At 41.8% G+C, this 20,827-nt stretch overlaps 1 protein-coding gene across 1 annotated transcript in view; it reads left to right on the top strand.

The window, feature by feature from the left end:
• The window catches only part of LOC137345808 (collagen alpha-2(XI) chain-like), a 730,020-nt gene that overhangs the window by 86,335 nt on the left and 622,858 nt on the right, over positions 1-20,827 (top strand). The gene's annotated exons all lie outside the window — the stretch shown is intronic.

Genomic DNA, 20,827 nt, shown 5'->3' with positions numbered 1-20,827 from the left:
CTTCCCCCTTTACATCGGGGACCTGGGGTGGAGGGTGCTGCACAGAGCAGTCCCGTGCAATAGGCTTTTAAGTAGGTTCACGGACTCCAAGGCCACCTGTACTTTCTGCGGCCTGGACGAGTCCGTGTTCCACATTTATATGGAGTGTGCGAGGTTGCAGCCCCTATTTGAGTATCTGAAGGGGCTGCTCCTCAAATTCTGGCTGCACTTCAGTCCCACGCTCCTGATCTTTGGGCACCCGGTGCGGAGGGGCTTGGGCCGGGAGGAGGATCTCCTCGTCGGTCTGCTCCTGGGCCTGGCCAAGGTGGCAATTCACAGGTCCAGGTTGCGGGCCGTCGGGGGGTCCGTCCTCCCCGATTGCCTGCCCCTCTTCCGCGGTTACGTTCGCGCCCGGGTGTCCCTGGAAAAGGAGCATGCGGTGTCCGCCGGTACGCTTGAGGCCTTCCGCGACCGGTGGGCACCGCAGGGACTGGAGTGCATCGTCGACGCCGAGAATGGCATTTTAATTTGAGTTTTTTGTTTATTTATCTGTTTTAATAAAGTTATTTTAAAACTGTAAATATGTACATAAAGGGGGCCTGAGGGATAAAGGCCCCCTCGATGTAAAAGAAAAAAAAAAAAACCGAGGTTAGATACAGAGTAAAGCTCCCTCTACACTGTCCTCATCAAACACTCCCAGGACAGGTACAGCACGGGGGTTAGATTTAAAAAAAAAACGAGGTTAGATACAGAGTAAAGCTCCCTCTACACTGTCCCCATCAAAAACTCACAGAAAAAAAGAAAAAAAAAGGGGTTAGATACAGAGTAAAGCTCTTTCTAAAAAAGAAAATAAAAAAAAAACGGGGTTGGCTGCTCTCTGATTGGAAAAAAAAAAACGGGGTTAGATACAGAGTAAAGCTCCCTCTACACTGTCCCATCAAACACTCCCAGGACAGGTACAGCACGGGGTTAGAGTTAAGCTCCATCAGTACTGCTACAACTCTTAACTGTTCTTCCTTTTCTCGTAGTCTCATTCTAGCAGCACAGTTCTGCCCTCAGCTGGCCGATTGTGGCATTTTATACTTCACACTGGTTTGAACTGTTGATTCAAAGCCGTGAGCGGCTCTTAGCCTGTACTGCATTCATTGCTGTATAATTTCCACTGAACACATTGTTATGAAGATAGTGGAAGCCTCAATTATCGGCAATTGTTTTGAGACTTGTGAAGGTCGCGTTTCTGGACAGGAGTTTAGGAAGCATTTTGCTCCCCGATGCCTGATCCATAGCTGGAACAGGTTAAACGGAGAGGGTGTTGGAGGCCTGGACTGATTTAAGAGTGATGGTTTGATGGGATACAGTTTGGCTTGGTTGAGATCAAAGGGACTGCAGGGTTGCGTTCATCTCGTGGTCCTTATCGAGGACTGTGTAACAGGCCAGGACTCTCCTTAACTTCTCTGGGTATCATCAGGGACCAAATCTCACTGGCTGATCTGGCACATCTCTTTAGGGATGTTGAATCTACATGTTTGTAGAGTTGGCGGGGGAAGGATTGGAAGGGGGTTGGAATTGGGTCAATCAATACACGGAAAACAGTCCCAAACTGGACCGAGACTTTTTGTTAAAAAATGGGATGGCAGCTCGGGGAGCTGTGGGTTCACTCGCTGAGCAAGTGGAACTATGTCCCAGACTGTGATTGTACCTTCAGACGAGGCAAGCGGATATTTGACCATTTAACACTGAGCGATCAGGAATAATGGGTTGGTTACAAAACCCAAAGGGCCGGGTGACCTCCGGTAGCGAGGCCCTGTGTATCATCATTAGCTGTAATGATTACCTCATTTTTTTTCTAAATCTCTCTTGCAAAGCAGCTTTGCCTGTTGATTGGATGCACAGTCTGCCAGACACTGGCCTTTCACCTCTGGGACAGGGTCAAACACTGGCCTTTCATTTCTGGGACTGGATGATGCAAAGAACAAAGAAAATTACAGCACAGGAACAGGCCCTTCTGCCCTCCAAGCCTGCGCCGATCCAGATCCTCTACCTAAACATGTCGCCTATTTTCTAAGGGTCTGTATCTCTTTGCTTCCTGCCCATTCATGTATCTGTCTAGATACATCTTAAAAGACGCTATCGTGTTCGCATCTACCACCTCCGCTGGCAACGCGTTCCAGGCACCCACCACCCTCTGCGTAAAGAACTTTCCACGCATATCCCCCCTAAACTTTTCCCCTCTCACTTTGAACTCGTGACCCCTAGTAATTGAATCCCCCACTCTGGGAAAAAGCTTCTTGCTATCCACCCTGTCTATACCTCTCATGATTTTGTACACCTCAATCAGGTCCCCCCTCAACCTCCATCTTTCTAATGAAAATAATCCTAATCTGCTCAACCTCTCTTCATAGCAAGCGCCCTCCATACCAGGCAACATCCTGGTGAACCTCCTCTGCACCCTCTCCAAAGCATCCACATCCTTTTGGTAATGTGGCGACCAGAACTACACGCAGTATTCCAAATGTGGCCGAACCAAAGTCCTATACAACTGTAACATGACCTGCCAACTCTTGTACTCAATACCCGTCCGATGAAGGAAAGCATGCCGTATGCCTTCTTGACCACTCTATTGACCTGCGTTGCCACCTTCAGGAAACAATGGACCTGAACACCCAAATCTCTCTGTACATCAGTTTTCCCCAGGACTTTTCCATTTACTGTATAGTTCACTCTTGAATTGGATCTTCCAAAATGCATCACCTCGCATTTACCCTGATTGAACTCCATCTGCCATTTCTCTGCCCAACTCTCCAATCTGTCTATATTCTGCTGTATTCTCTGACAGTCCCCTTCACTATCTGCTACTCCAGCAATCTTAGTGTCGTCTGCAAACTTGCTAATCAGACCACCTATACTTTCCTCCAAATCATTTAGTGAGTCAGCCCTGATCTTTCACCTCTGGGGCTCGCTGGTACAGTGAGTCAGCCCTGACCTTTCATCTCTGGGGCTGGGTGGTACAGTGGCTCAGCCACTGACCTTTCACCTCTTGGACTGGTTGGTGCAGTGGGTCAGCCACTGACCTTTCACCTCTGGGACTGGCTGGTGCAATGGGTGAGTCACTGACCTTTCACCTCTGGGACTGGGTGGTGCAGTGGGTGAGCCACTGATCTTTCACCTGTTGGTCCTGGGTATGAATCCAGCCCAGGCTGATGAAAGTTTCCCCAGTCTGTTGACTGAAAGGGCCCTGAGTGAAATGAGCTGGGGGGCAGTTTCACCCTAGTTCCCAGTAATCATTGACTGGTGACTCACCCCCAGCTAGAACACTGAGGTTAACCTGTGGCATGCGAGTTTGTTACAAGGAATCTGAAACAGTGCATAACAAAGAATCTGTGTGTTACTGGAAATCTGTTTATTGTATGTTACAGGGAGTCCATTACAGTGGGTTACAGGAAATCTGTTATGGTGCATTACAGGGAACCTATTACAGATCTTTACCAGGAATCCACTACAGCACACTATGGAGAATCTGTTACAGTGTATTCCCAGGAATCGATTACAATGTGTTGCAGGGAATCTGTCATTCTGCAATTACTAGCAATGTCTTACAATGCATAACAAGTAATCTATTACATTGTGGTACTAGAAATCGGTTACAGTGATTTGTCGGGAATCGGTTACAGTCTGTTACAAGAAATTTGTTATAAGAAATCTGTTACAGTGTGTTAACAGGGAATCAGTTACTGTGTGTTTCAAGGAATTTGTTAGAGTGTGCTATAGAGGAAACACTTATAGTGTATTGCAGGGGAATATGTTAGTGTGTTACAGGGGAACCTGTTACATTGCTTTATAGGGAATTGGCTATAGTGTATTACAGGGAAGCTGCAACAGTGATTACAGCGAACCTGTTACATTGTAATCAAGGAGATTTGTTATAGCACGTTACAGGAACTCTGTTAGAATGTGTCATGAGGGAATTATTATAGTATGATACGTGAAATCTGTCATAGTGCGTTACAGTTCCATTACAGTAAGTTACTGGAATTTGTAACAATGCATTATGAGAGATCTGTTATAGCTCAATTCGTAACAGCACATTACAGGATATCCATTACGATGTGTTACAGGAATCCATTACAGTGTGTTACAGGAACCCAACTGCAATGTGTTACAGGGAATTTGTTGCAATGAATTATGAGGGATCTTTTAGTGTGTTTCAGAAAATTTGTTGTGGCTTTCAGGGGAATCTACGATAGTATGTTAAATGGAATCTCTTACATTGCACTATTAGGGATCTGTTCCGATGCTGTACAGAGAACCTGTTACTATGTAATATGAGAATTGTCCAAGGTGTTTTACAGGGAATCTGTAACTGCGCATGAAAAAGAACTGGTTACATTGCTCTCCTGGAAATTTCTTAGTATATTTTAGGTAATCTGTTAAATTGTGCTACCGGAAATCTGGTGTTTTTTCATAGGATGTGGGCATGCCTGGCAAGGCCAGTATTGTTGCCCATCCCTAAATGCCCTTAAGAAGGTGCTGGTGAGCCGCCTTCTTGAACCACTGCAGTCCATGTCGGGTAGGTACACCCACAGTGCTGTTAGGAAGAGAGTTCCAGGTTTTTGACCCAGCGACAGTGAAGGAACGGCGATATCGTTCCAAGTCAGGATGGTGTGTGGCTTGGAGGGGAATTTGCAGGTGCTGGTGTTCCCATGCATCTGCTGCCCTTGCCCTGCTAGGTGGTAGAGGTTGCGGGTTTGGAAGGTGTTGTCTAAGGAGCCTTGGTGAGTTGCTGCAGTGCATCTTGTAAATGGTACACACTGCTGCCACTGTGTGTCGGTGGTGGAGGGAGTGAATGTTTAAGTTGGTGGATGGGATGCCAATCAAGCGGGCAGCTTTGTTCTGAATGATGTCGAGCTTCTTGAGTGTTGTTGGAATTGCACCCATCCAGGCAAGTGGAGAGTATTCCATCACACTCCTGACTTGTGCCTTGCAGATGGTGGACAGGCTTTGGGAAGTCAGGAGGTGAGTTACTCGCCACAGAACTCCGAGTCTCTGACCTGCTCTTGTAGCTACGGTATTTATATGGCTGGTACAGTTCTGGCCAATGGAAATGCTCAGGATGTTGATCTGTTACAGTGATATAACTGGGAATCTGTTTCATTGCGTCACAGGTAATCTGTTGCAATGTGTTACAAGTCATCTGCTACTGTATGTTACAGATAAACTGTGACTGTGAATTGCATAAAATCTGTACCAGGTCATTATAAGGAATCAGTTGGACTGCATTATGGTGAATATGTTACAGTGCACTACCAGGTATCTATTACAGTGTGTAAAGGATAATCTGTTAGTGCGTTATGGGGAATCTGTTGCAGTATATTAAAGGGAATCAATTAAATTGCATTATGTGGATCAATTACAATGCATTAGGTGGAATCCGCTCAAGTGCATTGCCTGGAATCTGTGACAGTGATTACAGGGAATCTGCTGCAGTGTGTCACAGGCAAACTGTCACAGGGAATTTATGACAGTGCATCATAGGGAATTTAATACACTGCATTATAAGGAACCTATTAGTGTTTAACGGGGAATCTGATACAGCGATTACACTGGATCTGCTGCAGTGGGCTGAAGGGAATCTGCTACAGTGCATTCTATGTTCAGTGAAATTTGTTAGTGTACTATGAGGGATCTGTTACAATGCGTACAGGAAATCCATTACATTGCTTTACATGGAATGTGTTAGTGTATTACAGGAAATCTGTTACAGTGTGTTATAAGGATATGTTATGACAATGATTCTGTTACAGTATATTGTAGGGAATCTGTTACAATGTATTAGAGGGAATCTATTACAGTGTTTTAGGGGAAATCACATATTGCTTTATGGGAGTCTTCTATTGTGTTACTGGGAATCTGTTACATTGCTTTACTGGGATCTGTTAGTGTGTTACAGGTAGTCCATTACAGTGTGTTATGGGAATTAGGTTACATTGCATTACAGGGAATCGGTTACAGTGCCTCACAAGGAATCTATGACAATGCATTAAAGAAAGACAGTTACAGTGTGTTGCAGGGCATTTTTGTTATAGTACATTACAGCAAATTTGTTACAGTGCATTACAGGGACTCTGTGAAAGTGTGTCAGAAAAATCTGTTATAGCACATTACAATGATTCCATTGCAGTATATTACAGGAATTCTGTTACAGTGCATACTAAAAAATATGTTTCAGTATATTACAGGGAATGCATAGTGTGTTGCAGGGAATCCATTACAGTGCATTACAGGAATCATTATAGTGCATTACAGGAATCATTACTGTGCATTACAGGAATCATTATGGTGCATTATAGTGAATCCATTACAGTGTGTTACAAGGAATACATTACAGGGAATCCATTATAGTGTATTAGAGGAATTATTACAGTGCATTACAGTGCTTTACAGGCATTGCATTACAGGGAATCCATTACAGTGTGTTATAGGAATTATTACAGTGCATTACAAAAAATGAATTACAGTGAATCTGTTGCAGTGCATTATGGGGAATCTGCTACAATGTGTTACAGGGAATCCATTATAGTATATTATAGGGAATCTATTATAGTGTGCTATGGGAAAACTGTTATAGTGCCACACAAGGAATTTGTGACAATATGTTACCAGGAATCTGCCATTATACAATTTGCAAAACCTGTTACAATGTAATACAGGGTGTCTTGTTATAGTACCATACAGTAAATCTGTTACAGTGCATTACAGACACTCTAACAAATGTGTAACAGGGAATCTGTGACAATACATTACAGGGACTCTGTGACAGTACATTACAGGGATCTGTTACAGGGTATATGTTACAATGTGTTACAGGGAATCTGTTACAGTGTGTTATGAGGGATATGTTATTACAATGATTCTGTTACAATGTGTTGCAGGATATCTGCTACAGTGCATTACAGGGAATCTGTTACAATGGATTACAGGAAATCAATTACAGTAAGTTATGGGAAATCTGTTATATTGCATTATGGGAATCTTACATTGCTTTACTGGGATATGTGCAGTGTACTACAGGGAATCCATTACAGTGTGCTATGGGAACAGTTACAATGTGCTACATAGGATTTTGTTACATTACAGCAAATCTGTTACATTGCATTCCAGGAAATCAATTACAGTGTGCCACAGATATCATTATAGTGCATTGCACGGAATGCATTACAGGAAATCAATTACAGGGAATCCATTTCAGTGTGTTATGGAAAATCCATTACAGTGTGTTACAGGGAACCTGCTACAGTATATTACAGAGAACCTGTGTTTTCAAGGAATCTGTTACAGTGCATTACAGGGAAGTCATCACTGTGCATGATAGGGAATCTATAACAATGTGCTATGGGACATCTGTTACAGTGCCACACAAGGAATTTGTGACTGCATTATTGGAAATCTGCTACAATGCAACATGGGAAATCTTTACAATTTATTATGGCGTATCTTGTTATAGTCCCTTACAGTAAATCTGTTACAATGCATTACAAGGAATCTGTGAAATTTTGTTACAGGGAATCTGTGACACTGCATTACAGGAATCTGTAACAGTGCATTACAGAGAAACAGTGTGTTATGAGGGGCGCGTTATTACAATGATTCTGTTACAGTGTTTTACAGAGTATCTGCTACAGTACATTACATGGAATCTGTTACAATACTTTACAGAAAATCTATTACAGTGCATTGATGGGAATCCATTACAGTACATTATAGGACATCTGTTATATTGCATTATGGGAATCTTACATTGCCTTACAAGGAATCAATTACAGGGTGTTATAGGAAGTATGTTACACTGCATTACAGGGAATCTGTTACAGAATGCTTCACGGAAACCATTACAGTGCATCTAAGGAAACTATGACAATGCATTAAAGGGAAGCAGTTACAGTGTGTTACTGGGGATTTTGGTACACTATATTATAGTAAATCTGTTCCAGTGTGTTACAAGAACTCTGAAAGTGTGTTTGAAAAAACTGTTGCAGTGCATTGCCAGGATTATGTTACAGTGCATCACAGGAATTCTGTTGCAGTGTAATGCAGGAATCTGTTTCAATGTATTCCAGGCAAAGCATTGCAGTGTGTTACAGGTACACTGTGAAAGTCTGTTAGAAGAAATCTGTTTCAGCGCATGACTGGGATTCTGTTACAGTGCATTACAGAGAATCCATTATAATGCATTTCCAGAAATGCATTGCAGGAATCCATTACAGCATGTTGGTGGAAATCCATTACAGGGTGTTACAGGAATCCATTACAGAAATCCATTATATTATGTTATAGGGAATCTTACTGAGAATTACTTGGAATTTGTTACAGGGCATCATTGAGAATCTGTTACATGGCATTATAGGGAATCCCTTACAGTGTGTTGCATGGAATCCATTACAGTGAATTACATGGAACGCATTACAGAAATCCAGTATGCCACTGGCAACCCATTACAATGTGTCACTGGGAATCCATTGCAAGGTGTTACGGGAATATATTACAGTGTGTAACAGGAATACATTACAGTGTTTTTCATTGAATCAATTATAGTGCATTACAGAAAATGCATGACAGGAATCCATTACAGTGCATCACAGGGAATCCATTACAGGAATCCATTATGGTGCATTACAGGCTATCCATTACAGTGCATTACATGGAATCTGTTACAGTTTGTTACAGGAAATCCATTACAGTATGTTACATGAATCCATTTCAGGAATCCATTCTATTATGTTACAGATCCATTACAGTGCATCACAGGGAATACATTATAGTGTGTTTCATAGAATCCATTATAGTACATTACAGGGTATCCAGTACAATGCATTACAATAATTCATAACAATGTGTTACAAGGAATCTATTACAGTGTGTTATGGGTATCTGTTATATTGTGTTACAGGGAATCTTACATTGCATTAATGGAAATCTATTACAGTGTGTTATGGGGAATTTGTTGCGGTGCATTACGGGGAATTCATTACAGTGCATTACAGGGAATCTGTTACAGTGTGTTATAGAAAATCTGTTAAATTGTGTCACTCGGAATCTGTTACTATGCATTAGAGGGAATCTGCTACAGTACCGCACAAGGAATCTGTGATAATGCCTTACCGGAAATCTGCTACATTACAACATGGTGAACCTATTACAATGTATTAGAGTATTTTGTTACAGTATCTTACAATAAATCTGTTACAGTGCATTACAAGGACTCTGCGAAAGTGTGTTACAAGGAACTTATGACAATGCATTGCAGGGACTCTGTGACAATGCATTACAGGGAATCTATTACAGTGAGCTACAGGACTCTGTGTTACAGGGAAACAGTTAGTGTGCTATGAGGGGTATGTTATGAGTGATTCTGTTACAGTGTCTTACACAGTTCCTGTTACAGTGCATTACAGGGAATCAGTTACAATGCATTACAGAATCTATTGGAATGCATTACAGGATATTCAGTACAGTGTATAATGTGAAATCTGTAATATTATGTTACATTGAATTGCTGGGAATCTGTTACATTGCTTTACTGAGAATCTGTTATGTGTTACAGGGATTACAGTATGTTAGGGAAAACAGGTTATAATGCATTACAAGGAATCTGTTGGAGTGCTTTACAGAATCTGGTACAGGGCATCACAAAGAATCTGTGACAATGCATTGCAGAGAAACTGTTACAATGTGTTGTATGCAATTTTGTCTCACTACATCACAATAAATCTGTTCCAGTGTGTTACAGGGACTCTGCAAGAGTGGGTTACTTGATATCTGTTACAGTGCATTACAATGCTCCTGTTGCAGTGTATTACAGGGATTCTGTTACAGTGCATTTCAGGGAATCTGTAACAATGTAATACAGGGAAAGCATTACAGTGTGTAACAGGAATCCATTCTATTATGTTATAGATAATCTTACTGAGAATTACTGGGAATCTGTTACAATGCAATATGGGGAATCCATTACAGTTCATTACAATGAACCCATTACAGTGCATTGCAGGAAAACCATTACAGTGCATTATAGGGAATTCATTACAAGACTCTATTACAGTGTGTTACAAGGAATCTATTACAGCGTATTATGGGAATTCTGTTATATTATGTTATGGGGAATCTTACATTGCACTACTTGAAATCTATGACAATGCATTACAGGGAAATATGTGACAATGTGTTACAGCAGGAATCTGCAAAGGTGTGTTACAGTGGGGATCTATGCTGGTGCGTTACAGTGGGATTTGTGATGGTGCATTACAGTGGGATCTATGACGGTGCGTTACAGCAGGATCCATTTCAATGTGTTATACAGAATGTGTTACAGTGTGTTATGGGGAATCTGTTACATTGCATTACAGGGAATCTGTGGCAATGTGTTACTGGGAATCTATTACACTACATTACAGGAATACTGCAATAGTGTATTACTGGGAATATGTTGCAGTGCATTACAAGGAATCTATTACAGCATATTACAAGGAATCTGTAACAGCATGTTACAAGGAACCTGTTACAGGAATTCTATTACAGTCAGTTACAGGAATCTGTTCCTATTCATTGCAAGAAATTTGCAACAGTGCATTACAGGTAATCTGTTATAGTATATTACCAGTGAATCTGCAATGGTGCTTTTTGAGGAATCTGTTACGGTGTGTTACAGGGAATCTATGACCGTGCATTACAGAGTATCTGCTGCAGTGTGTTACTGCAACTCTGTTACAGTACACTACAGTAAATATGTTCCTTGTCATTAAAGAGAATTTGCAACTGTATGTTACTTGAAATCTGTTACAGTGTGTTGCATGGATTCCTTTACAGTGCTTGATGGGAAATCTATTACAGTGCATTATAAATCTATTATAGACTGTTACAGGCAATTGGCCTCAGTTCATTATGTGGACTCTGCGACAGCACATTAAAGGGAAGCTGCGACAGAGCATCACAGTGAGCTACAGAGAACTCTTACAGTGCATTCCTGGAAATCTGTTACAGTGTGTTACAGGTTGATCCATCACAGTGCATTATAATAAATCTATTATGGGTTGTTGAAGAGAATTGGCAACACTTCATTACAGGGAATCTGTGACAGTGCGCTAGAGGAATCTGTGACAGTGTGTTACAGGTAACCTGTTACTGTATGTTGAAAAGAATCTGTTACAGTGCATTACACAACTTCTGTTAGTGTTTTAGAGGGAATCATTTACATTGCATTACATTATGTTACTGTGAATCTACTATAGAGTCATTCAGGAAATCTGTTACATTGTGTTATGGGGAATCTGTTACAATGTGTTACAGGGGAATCTGTTAGAGTACATTACTGGGAATTAGCTGCAGATTTTTGATAGAGATCTGTTAAAATGTGTTACAGATAACTTGGTCAGTGCACTACACAATATCTGTTACAGTGGATTTGTTGCCATTGTTGGGAATCTATTACATGTAGTTACAGGAAACTCATTACAGTGCATTATGCAGAATCTGTTACAGGGAATTATATCATAAATCTATTATAGATCATTATAAGGAGTTGGTGACAATGTGTTCCAAGGGACCTGCAACAGCAGACAATCTGTTATAACGTGTTAAAGGGACTCCATTGCAGTTCAATGCAGGGAATCTATTACAGTGCATTCAAGGAAATCTGTTAGAGTGTATTACAGGGAATCTGTTACAGATCATTATAGAGGAATCGTACAGATTGTTACAGGGGATCTCGTTACAGCACATTATAGGAAATCTGGTACACTGTGTTACAAGGAATCTGTCAAAATGGGTTACATGGAATGTGTGACAGTGCATTTTGCAGAATCTGTTAAGGTATGTCAAACAGAATCAGTTACAATGCATGACAGTGAGTTTATCATGTTACAGAGAAATTGCTACAGTATGCTGTAGTGAATCTGTTACACTGTAACTGCTTCCCTTTAATGCACTGTATTACAACAAATCTGTTACAATGCTTGACAGGAAATCTACCACAGTGCATTACAGGAAATCTGTTACTGTGCATTACAAGGGATTCTGTTGCACTGTACAGGGGAATCTGTTGCACTGTGTTAGGGAATATTTGCTACAGGGAATCTATTACAAGGGCATTACTGGCAATCTATTATAGGGAATCTGTTACAGTGCATTATAGCAAATCTGCTACACTGCATTACAAGGAATCTGCAACAATTCATTTTGCAGAATCTGTTTACAGTACATGATGCTGGGTTTATCATATGTTAGAGAATTGTCTACTTTACGTTACAGGGAATCTGTTACAGTGTTATAAGGCAATCTGTTACAGCACATTATGCTGATTCTGTTACAGTGCATTATTGGGAATCATTTACAGATCTTTATAGGAGACCTGTTGAAGTGTGTTACAGGTAATCTGTCAGAGTTAGTTGCAGGGAATGCATTACAATGCATGACAGGGAATATGTCAGTGCATTACAAGGAATCTTCAACACAGCATTACAGGAAATCTGCTTAAGTTTATTGCAGGGATTCTGTGACTGTGTGTTTCAGGGATTCTGTGACTGTGTGTTTCAGGGATTCTATGACTGTGTGTTTCAGGGAATTTGTGACAGTGCGTTTCAGGGAATCTTTTACAGTATATTATGGGGAATGTATTAAATGCATTACAAGGAATCTGCAGCTGTAATTTTATAGGGAATCAGTTTCAATGCATTACAGGGAATCTGTGACTGTGCTATCAGGAATCTGCTAATCTGCTACAATATACTACAGGACACTGTTAAAGTGAGTTACTGGGAATCTGTCACATTGCACTTCTGGGAATCTTATACAGTCCATTACAGGGAATCTGTTACAGTGTCTTTTGGGAATTTGTTATAGTACATTACAGTGATTCTGCTATAGTGTGGTCCAGTGAATCTGCTGCATTGTATTACAGGGAATTTTTAAAAGAGTCCCCTGTAACACAATGCATCAGATTTCCCTGTAACACAGTGTAAGTTTCCCCAAGTACACAGTGTAAAGAGGGCATTAGAGCAAATTTGTTAGTGTGTTGCAGGGAATTTATTACAGTCCATTTCAGGGAATTTGTTACAGGCCATTATAGGGAATCTGTTACAGTCTGTTACAGACATGTCCCTGTACATTATGGGCAATCTGATATAGTACATTTAACAAATCTATTACAGTCTACTACAGGGAATCAGTTACAGCGCATTACAGGAAATATATTACAGGAAATCTAGTACAATGTGTTAGAGGGAATCTATTAAAGTATGTTACTTGGAATGTGCAACAGTGTGTTGTGCAGAATCTGTTACATTATGTTTGAGAACTTGTTACAGTGCATCACAGGGAGTCTGTTACCATGTGTTAGAGAATTTGCTACAATACGTTACAGTCATTGTTATGTTGTGTTTCAGAGACTCCAGTAAGGAACATCTGCTGTGCTGTATTACAGGGAATCTGTTATCGTACATTAATGGGTATCTGTTACACTGGGTTACAGGGAATATGTTACATTGCATTACTGGAAATTTATTATAGTGAATCTGTTGTACTTACTGTGAATTGTTACATTGCATTACAATGAATCTGTTATCATGTGATACAGGATATTTGTTACAGATTGTTATAGGAAATCTGTGAAGGTTCATTGCAGGGAATTAATTACAGTGTGTTACAGGATATCTGCTTCAGGTTGTTACAGTGACTCTGTCACACTGTGCTTCAGGGAATCTGTGACAATGGGTTACACAGAATCTGATACAGTTGGTTACTGAGAATCTGTTACAGGGATCTGTTACAGTGTGCTACAGGGGAATCCTTTACAGTGTGTTATAGAGATTGTGCAACATTCTTAACAGGGCATTATAGGGTGTCAGTTAAAGTGCATTACGGGGATCTGCTAGAGTATGTTACAGTGACTGTGTTACAGTGCATTACAGGGACTTTGGTATAGAGTGTTACAGGAAATCTGCTTCTGTGCATTACAGGGAATCTGTTACACTCCATTACCAGGAAATGGTTATACCCATATCTGGCAATCTGTCACAGTGTCTTACAGGGGATCTATTACAGTTTGTTACAAGGACTCTGTTATATATGTGTTACTGGGAATCTGTTACTGGGTCTTACAGGGGATCTGTTACAGTTTGTTACAAGGACTCTGTTATATATGTGTTACTGGGAATCTGTTACTGGGTCTTACAGGGGATCTATTACAGTTTGTTACAGGGACTCTGGTATATATGTGTTACTGGGAATCTGTTACCGGGTCTTACAGGGGATCTATTACAGTTTGTTACAGGGACTCTGGTATATATGTGTTACTGGGAATCTGTTACTGGGTCTTACAGGGGATCTATTACAGTTTGTTACAGGGACTCTGGTATATATGTGTTACTGTGAATCTGTTACTGGGTCTTACAGGGGATCTATTACAGTTTGTTACAGGGACTCTGGTATATATGTGTTACTGGGAATCTGTTACTGGGTCTTACAGGGGATCTATTACAGTTTGTTACAGGGACTCTGGTATATATGTGTTACTGTGAATCTGTTACTGGGTCTTACAGGGGATCTATTACAGTTTGTTACAGGGACTCTGGTATATATGTATTACTGGGAATCTGTTACTGGGTCTTACAGGGGATCTATTACAGTTTGTTACAGGGACTCTGGTATATATGTGTTACTGGGAATCTGTTACTGGGTCTTACAGGGGATCTATTACAGTTTGTTACAGGGACTCTGGTATATATGTGTTACTGGGAATCTGTTACTGGGTCTTACAGGGGATCTATTACAGTTTGTTACAGGGACTCTGGTATATATGTGTTACTGTGAATCTGTTACTGGGTCTTACAGGGGATCTATTACAGTTTGTTACAGGGACTCTGGTATATATGTGTTACTGTGAATCTGTTACTGGGTCTTACAGGGGATCTATTACAGTTTGTTACAGGGACTCTGGTATATATGTGTTACTGGGAATCTGTTACTGGGTCTTACAGGGGATCTATTACTGTTTGTTACAGGGACTCTGGTATATATGTGTTACTGGGAATCTGTTACTGGGTCTTACAGGGGATCTATTACAGTTTGTTACAGGGACTCTGGTATATATGTGTTACTGGGAATCTGTTACTGGGTCTTACAGGGGATCTATTACAGTTTGTTACAGGGACTCTGGTATATATGTGTTACTGGGAATCTGTTACTATCTTACAGGTGTCCTTTACTGAGCTTTATGTCATATCTGCTGCAGATCATTACAGGGGATCTGGTACTTTGGATGACAGGGAATCTGCTGCAGTGTGTGACAAATGGCCTGTGGCTGTGTGTCACCATGGAGCTATTGCAGTCAACTAGAGGAACGCTGATACACTCTGTGACAGTAAATCTCTTTCAGTAGCATTAAGGGAATCTGTTTCCGTTCATTACAGGGAATCTAGCAATGCATTATAAATAATCTCTTACACAGCATCACAGTGAATCGGTTAGTGTTTTTGAAGGAATTTGTGATAGTGTGCTTTGGGAAAGCTGTAACAATATGTTATAGGTAAATCTGTTATATTGTGTTATAGGGAATCTGCAAAAGAGTGATGCAGGGAATCTGTTACAGTATATTACAGGAACTCTGTTAGTGTGTTACAGAGAATTTATTACAGTGTGTTACAGTGAATCAGTTACAATGTGTTACAGTGAACCTGTTACAGTGTGTTACAGTGAATCTGTTCATGTTACAGTGAACCGGTTACAGTGTGTTACAGTGAATCTGTTACAGTGTGTTACATAGATTCTGTTACAATGCACTATAGTGATTTTGTTGGACTTTGTTGTGGGGAATCTATTACAGAATGTTACACAGTATCTGTTGCAGTGCATTACTCAGAACCCATTACAATGCATTACAGGGAATTCACAACAGTGAGTTACAGAGAATCTATACAAGGTTAATACTGGGCATTTACTTTTGACCATTACAACAGCTTTGCTATAGTTTATTACAGGGAATCTGTTATAGTGGGTGACAAAGATTGTGTTATTGGGAATCTATCACTGCAGATTAAGTAAATCTATTACATGTGTATTATGGTACATTAGAGGGAACCCTTTACAGTGCATTATGGGGAATCCCTTACAGTGTATTACAGGTTTTCTCTTAATGGGTTACAGGGAATCTGTTAGTGTGTTGCAGGGGAATTTGTAACATTGTGCATTACTGGTAATTTGCTACAGCATGTTACAAGGAAATCTGTTACTGTGTGTTACAGAGGACTCTATCACACTGTGTTACAGGAGAAACTGTTGCAGTGTGTTACAGGGGACACTGTTGCATGTGTTACAAGGGAAACTGTTGCATGTGTTACAGGGGAAACTGTTGCTCCGTGTTACAGGGGAAACTGTTGCTCTGTGTTACAGGGGAAACTGTTGCTCTGTGTTACAGGGGATACTGTTGCATGTGTTACAGGGGACACTGTTGCATGTGTTACAGGGGATACTGTTGCATGTGTTACAGGGGACACTGTTGCATGAGTTACAGGGGACACTGTTGCACTGTGTTACAGGGGGTCTCTGTTATACAGTGTTACAGGGGACTCTGCTACACAGTTTTACAGGGGAAACTACTAAACTGTGTTACAGGGGACTCTGTTGCACTGTATTACAGGGGACTCTGTTGCACTGTGTTACAGGAGAAACTGTTGCATGTGTTACAAGGGAAACTGTTGCATGTGTTACAGGGGAAACTGTTACACTGTGTTACAGGGGAAACAGTCGCATTGTGTTACAGGGGAAACTGTCTCACTATAGGAGAAACTTGTTACAGGGTACTCTGTTGCATTGTGTTACAGGGGACTTTGTTAGACTGTGTTACAGGAGAAACTGTTGCATGTGTTACAGGGGAAACTGTCTCACTATAGGGGAAACTTGTTACAGGGTACTCTGGTGCATTGTGTTACAGGGGACTCTGTTACACTGCGTTACAGGGAAACTGTTACAGGTGAATCTGTGACACTGTGTTACAGGGGACTGTTGCACTGTGTTACAGGGGAAACTGTCTCACTGTGTTACAGGGGAAACTGTCTCACTGTGTTACAGGGGAAACTGTTGCATTGAGTTACAGGGGAAACTGGCTCACTGTGTTACAGTGGAAACTGTCTCAATGTGTTACAGGGGACACTGTTGCACTGTGTTACAGAGAAACTGTTACACTATGTTACAGGTGAATCTGTGGCACTGTGTTACGGGGACACTGTTGCACTGTGTTACAGGGGACACTGTTGCATGTTTACAGGGGATGCTGTTGCACTGTGTTACTGGGGAAACTGTCATACTGTGTTACAGTGGAAACTGTCTCAATGTGTTACAGGGGAAACTATCTCATTGTGTTACAGGGGAAACTGTCTCACTATAGGAGAAACGTGTTACAGGGTACTCTGTTGCACTGTGTTACAGGGGTCTCTGTTGCACTGTGTTAAGGGAAACTGTTACACTATGTTACAGATGAAACTTTGGCACTGTGTTACAGGAGATTCTGTTTCACTGTGTTACAGGGGACTCTTGCACTGTGTTACAGGGGACTCTGTTACACTGTGTTACAGGAGAAACTGTTGCATGTGTTACAGGGGAAACTGTCACATTGTGTTACAGGGGAAACTGTCTCACTATAGGGGAAACCTGTTACAGGGTACTCTGTTGCATTGTGTTACAGGGGACTCTGTTACACTGTGTTACAGGGAAACTGTTACAGGTGAATCTGAGGCACTATGTTACAGGGGACTGTTGCACTATGTTATGGGGAAACTGTTGCACGGTGTTACAGGGGAAAGTTGCACTGTGTTACAGGGGACTCTGTTGCACTGTGTTACAGGGGAAACTGGGATGCACTGTGTTACGGGCACTCTGTTGCATGTATTACAGGGGACACTGTCCCATTGTGTTACAGGGGGCACTCGTACACCATGTTACAGGGGACCCTGTTATATTGTATTACACAGAAAACTGTTGCATGTGTTACAGGGGCACTGCAGTGTGTTACAGAGGACACTGTTACACTGTGTTCCAGGGGTCTCTGTTGCACAGTGTTACAGGGGACTCTGTTATACTGTATTACAGGGAAAACTGTTGCATGTGTTACAGGGGACAATGTTGCACTGTGCTATAGGGGAGTCTGTTACACTGTATTACAGGGAGGCTGTTGCACTGTGTTACAGGGAAATTATTGCATTGTGTTGCAGAGGACTCTGTTGCACTGTATTACAGTGGACTCTGTCACAATTTGTTTTGGGAATACTGTTACAATACTTGACAGGGGACTCTGTTACACAGTGTTTTAGCAGAAACTCTGTGTTACAAGGGAATCTGTCACACTGCATTACAGGAGAAACTGACTCACTGTGTGACAGTGTAAACTGTTACACTGTGTGATAGGGGAAACTTATTACACTGTCTTACAGGAAACCTGTGGCACTGTGTTACTGGGGACTCTGTTGCACTGTGTTACGGGGGAAACTGAGTTGCAGTCTGTTACAGGGAAAGCTGCTGCATGAGTTACAGGGGACACTGTTGCACTGTGTTACAGGGGTCACTGTTGCAACAGTTTTCCCTGTAAGACAGTGTAACAGTGTCCCCTGTAACACATGCAACAGTTTTCCCTGTAAGACAGTGTATGTGTTACAGGGGACACTGTCGCACTGTGTTACAGTGGACACTGTTGCACTGTGTTACAGTGGACACTGTTGCACTGTGTTACAGGGGACACTGTCACACTGTGTTACAGGGGACACTGTCGCACTGTGTTAATAGGGGACACTGTTGCACTGTGTTACAGGGGACTCTGTTACACTGTGTACAGGGAAAACTGCTGCATGTGTTACAGGGGACACCATTGTGCTGTGTTACAGGGGACACTGTTGTGTTGTATTACTAGGGACTCTACTATACTGTATTACAAGGAAAATTGTTCCATTTGTTACAGGGGACACTGCACTGTGTTAAAGGGGACACTGTTACATTGTGTTACAGGGAACCTGCTGCATGTGGTACAGGGCACACTGTTGCATGTATTACAGGGGACACTGTTGCATGTGTTACGGGGAAACTGTCACATGGTGTTACAGGGGACACTGTTGCACTGTGTTACAGAGAAACTGTTACACTATGTTACAGGTGAATCTGTGGCACTGTGTTACAGGGGGCTGTTGCACTGTGTTACAGGGGAAACTGTCTCACTATGTTACAGTGGAAACTGTCACATTGTGTTACAGGTGAAACTGTCTCATTATAGGGGAAACCTGTTACAGGGTACTCTGTTGCATTGTGTTACAGGGAAATCTGTTACAGTATGTTACAGGGAAACTGTTCCATGTGAATCTGTGGCACTGTGTTACGGGGAAACTGTTGCACGGTGTTACAGGGGAATCTGTCGCACTGTGTTACAGGGGAAACTGTCTCACTGTGTTACAGGGGAAACTGTTACACTATGTTACAGGTGAATCTGTGGCACTGTGTTACAGGGGACTGTTGCACTGTGTTACGGGGAAACTGTGACAGTGTTACAGGGGAATCTGTTTCACTGTGTTACAGGGGGCAGTGTTGCACTGTGTTATGGGGGCACTGTTGCATTGTGTTACAGGGGACTCTGTTACACTGTGTTACATGTTTACAGGGGACTCTGTTGCACTGTGTTAAGGGAAACTGTTACACTATGTTACCGGGGACACTGTTGCACTGTGTTACAGTGGACTCTATTGCATGTATTTCAGGGGACTCTGTTGAGTGTATTACAGGGGACACTGTCCCACTGTGTTACAGGGGGCACTGTTACACCATGTTACAGGGAAAACTGCTGCATGTGTTACAGGGGACACTGTTGTGTTGTGTTACAGGGGACTCTGTTAGACAGTGTTACAGGGGACTCTTATACTATATTACAGGGAAAATGGTTGCATGTGTTACAGGGGACTCTGTTACACTGTGTTACAGAGAGAACTGTTGCAGTGTATTACAGGGAATCCATTGCATAGTGTTACAGGGAAACCATTGCACAGTGTTACAGGGGAAAGTTGCACTGTGTTACAGGGGACTCTGTTGCACTGTGTTACAGGAGAAACTGTCTCACTGTGTGACAGTGTAAACTGATGCACTGTGTGACGGGGAAACCTATTACACTGTCGTACAGGGAACCTGTGGCACTTTTGTACTGGGGACTCTGTTACACTCTGTTATGGGGACTCTGTTGCACTGTGTTAAAGGGCAAACTGTGCACTGTGTTACAGGGAAATCATTGCACTGTGTTACAGGAGACTCTGTTGCACTGTGTTACAGGGAAATCTGTTACACTGTGTTGCAGGGGACTCTGTTGCACTGTGTTATAGGGAAACTGTTGCACTGTGTTACAGGGGAAAGTTGCACTGTGTTACTAGGGAAACTGTTGCACTATTTTACAGGCGAAACTGTTGCACTGTGTTACAGGGGAAACTGTTGCACTGTGTTACATGGGAAACGGATACACTGTGTTACAGGGGAAACTGTTGCACTGTGTCACAGGGAAACCATTGCACTGTGTTGCAAAGGACTCTTGTTGCACTGTGTTACAGGGGTAACTGTTACACTGTTTTACAGGTGAATCTGTTGCACTGTATTACAGGGGACTCTGTCACTCTGTGTTATGGGCATACAGTTACACTATTTTGCAGGGGACTGTGTTACACAGTCTTATAGCAGAAACTTACTCTGTGTTACAGAAGAAACTGTCTCATTATGTTACAAGAGAAACTGTCTCACTGTGTGACAGTGTAAACTGTTAGAGGGTGTGACAGGGGAAACTTAT

The sequence above is a fragment of the Heterodontus francisci genome, chromosome 29 (genome assembly GCF_036365525.1).
Source record: "Heterodontus francisci isolate sHetFra1 chromosome 29, sHetFra1.hap1, whole genome shotgun sequence".
Lineage (NCBI taxonomy): Eukaryota > Metazoa > Chordata > Chondrichthyes > Heterodontiformes > Heterodontidae > Heterodontus > Heterodontus francisci.
The sequence above is the reverse complement of the archived record's forward strand: the minus strand, read 5'-3'. Positions and strand labels throughout refer to the sequence as shown.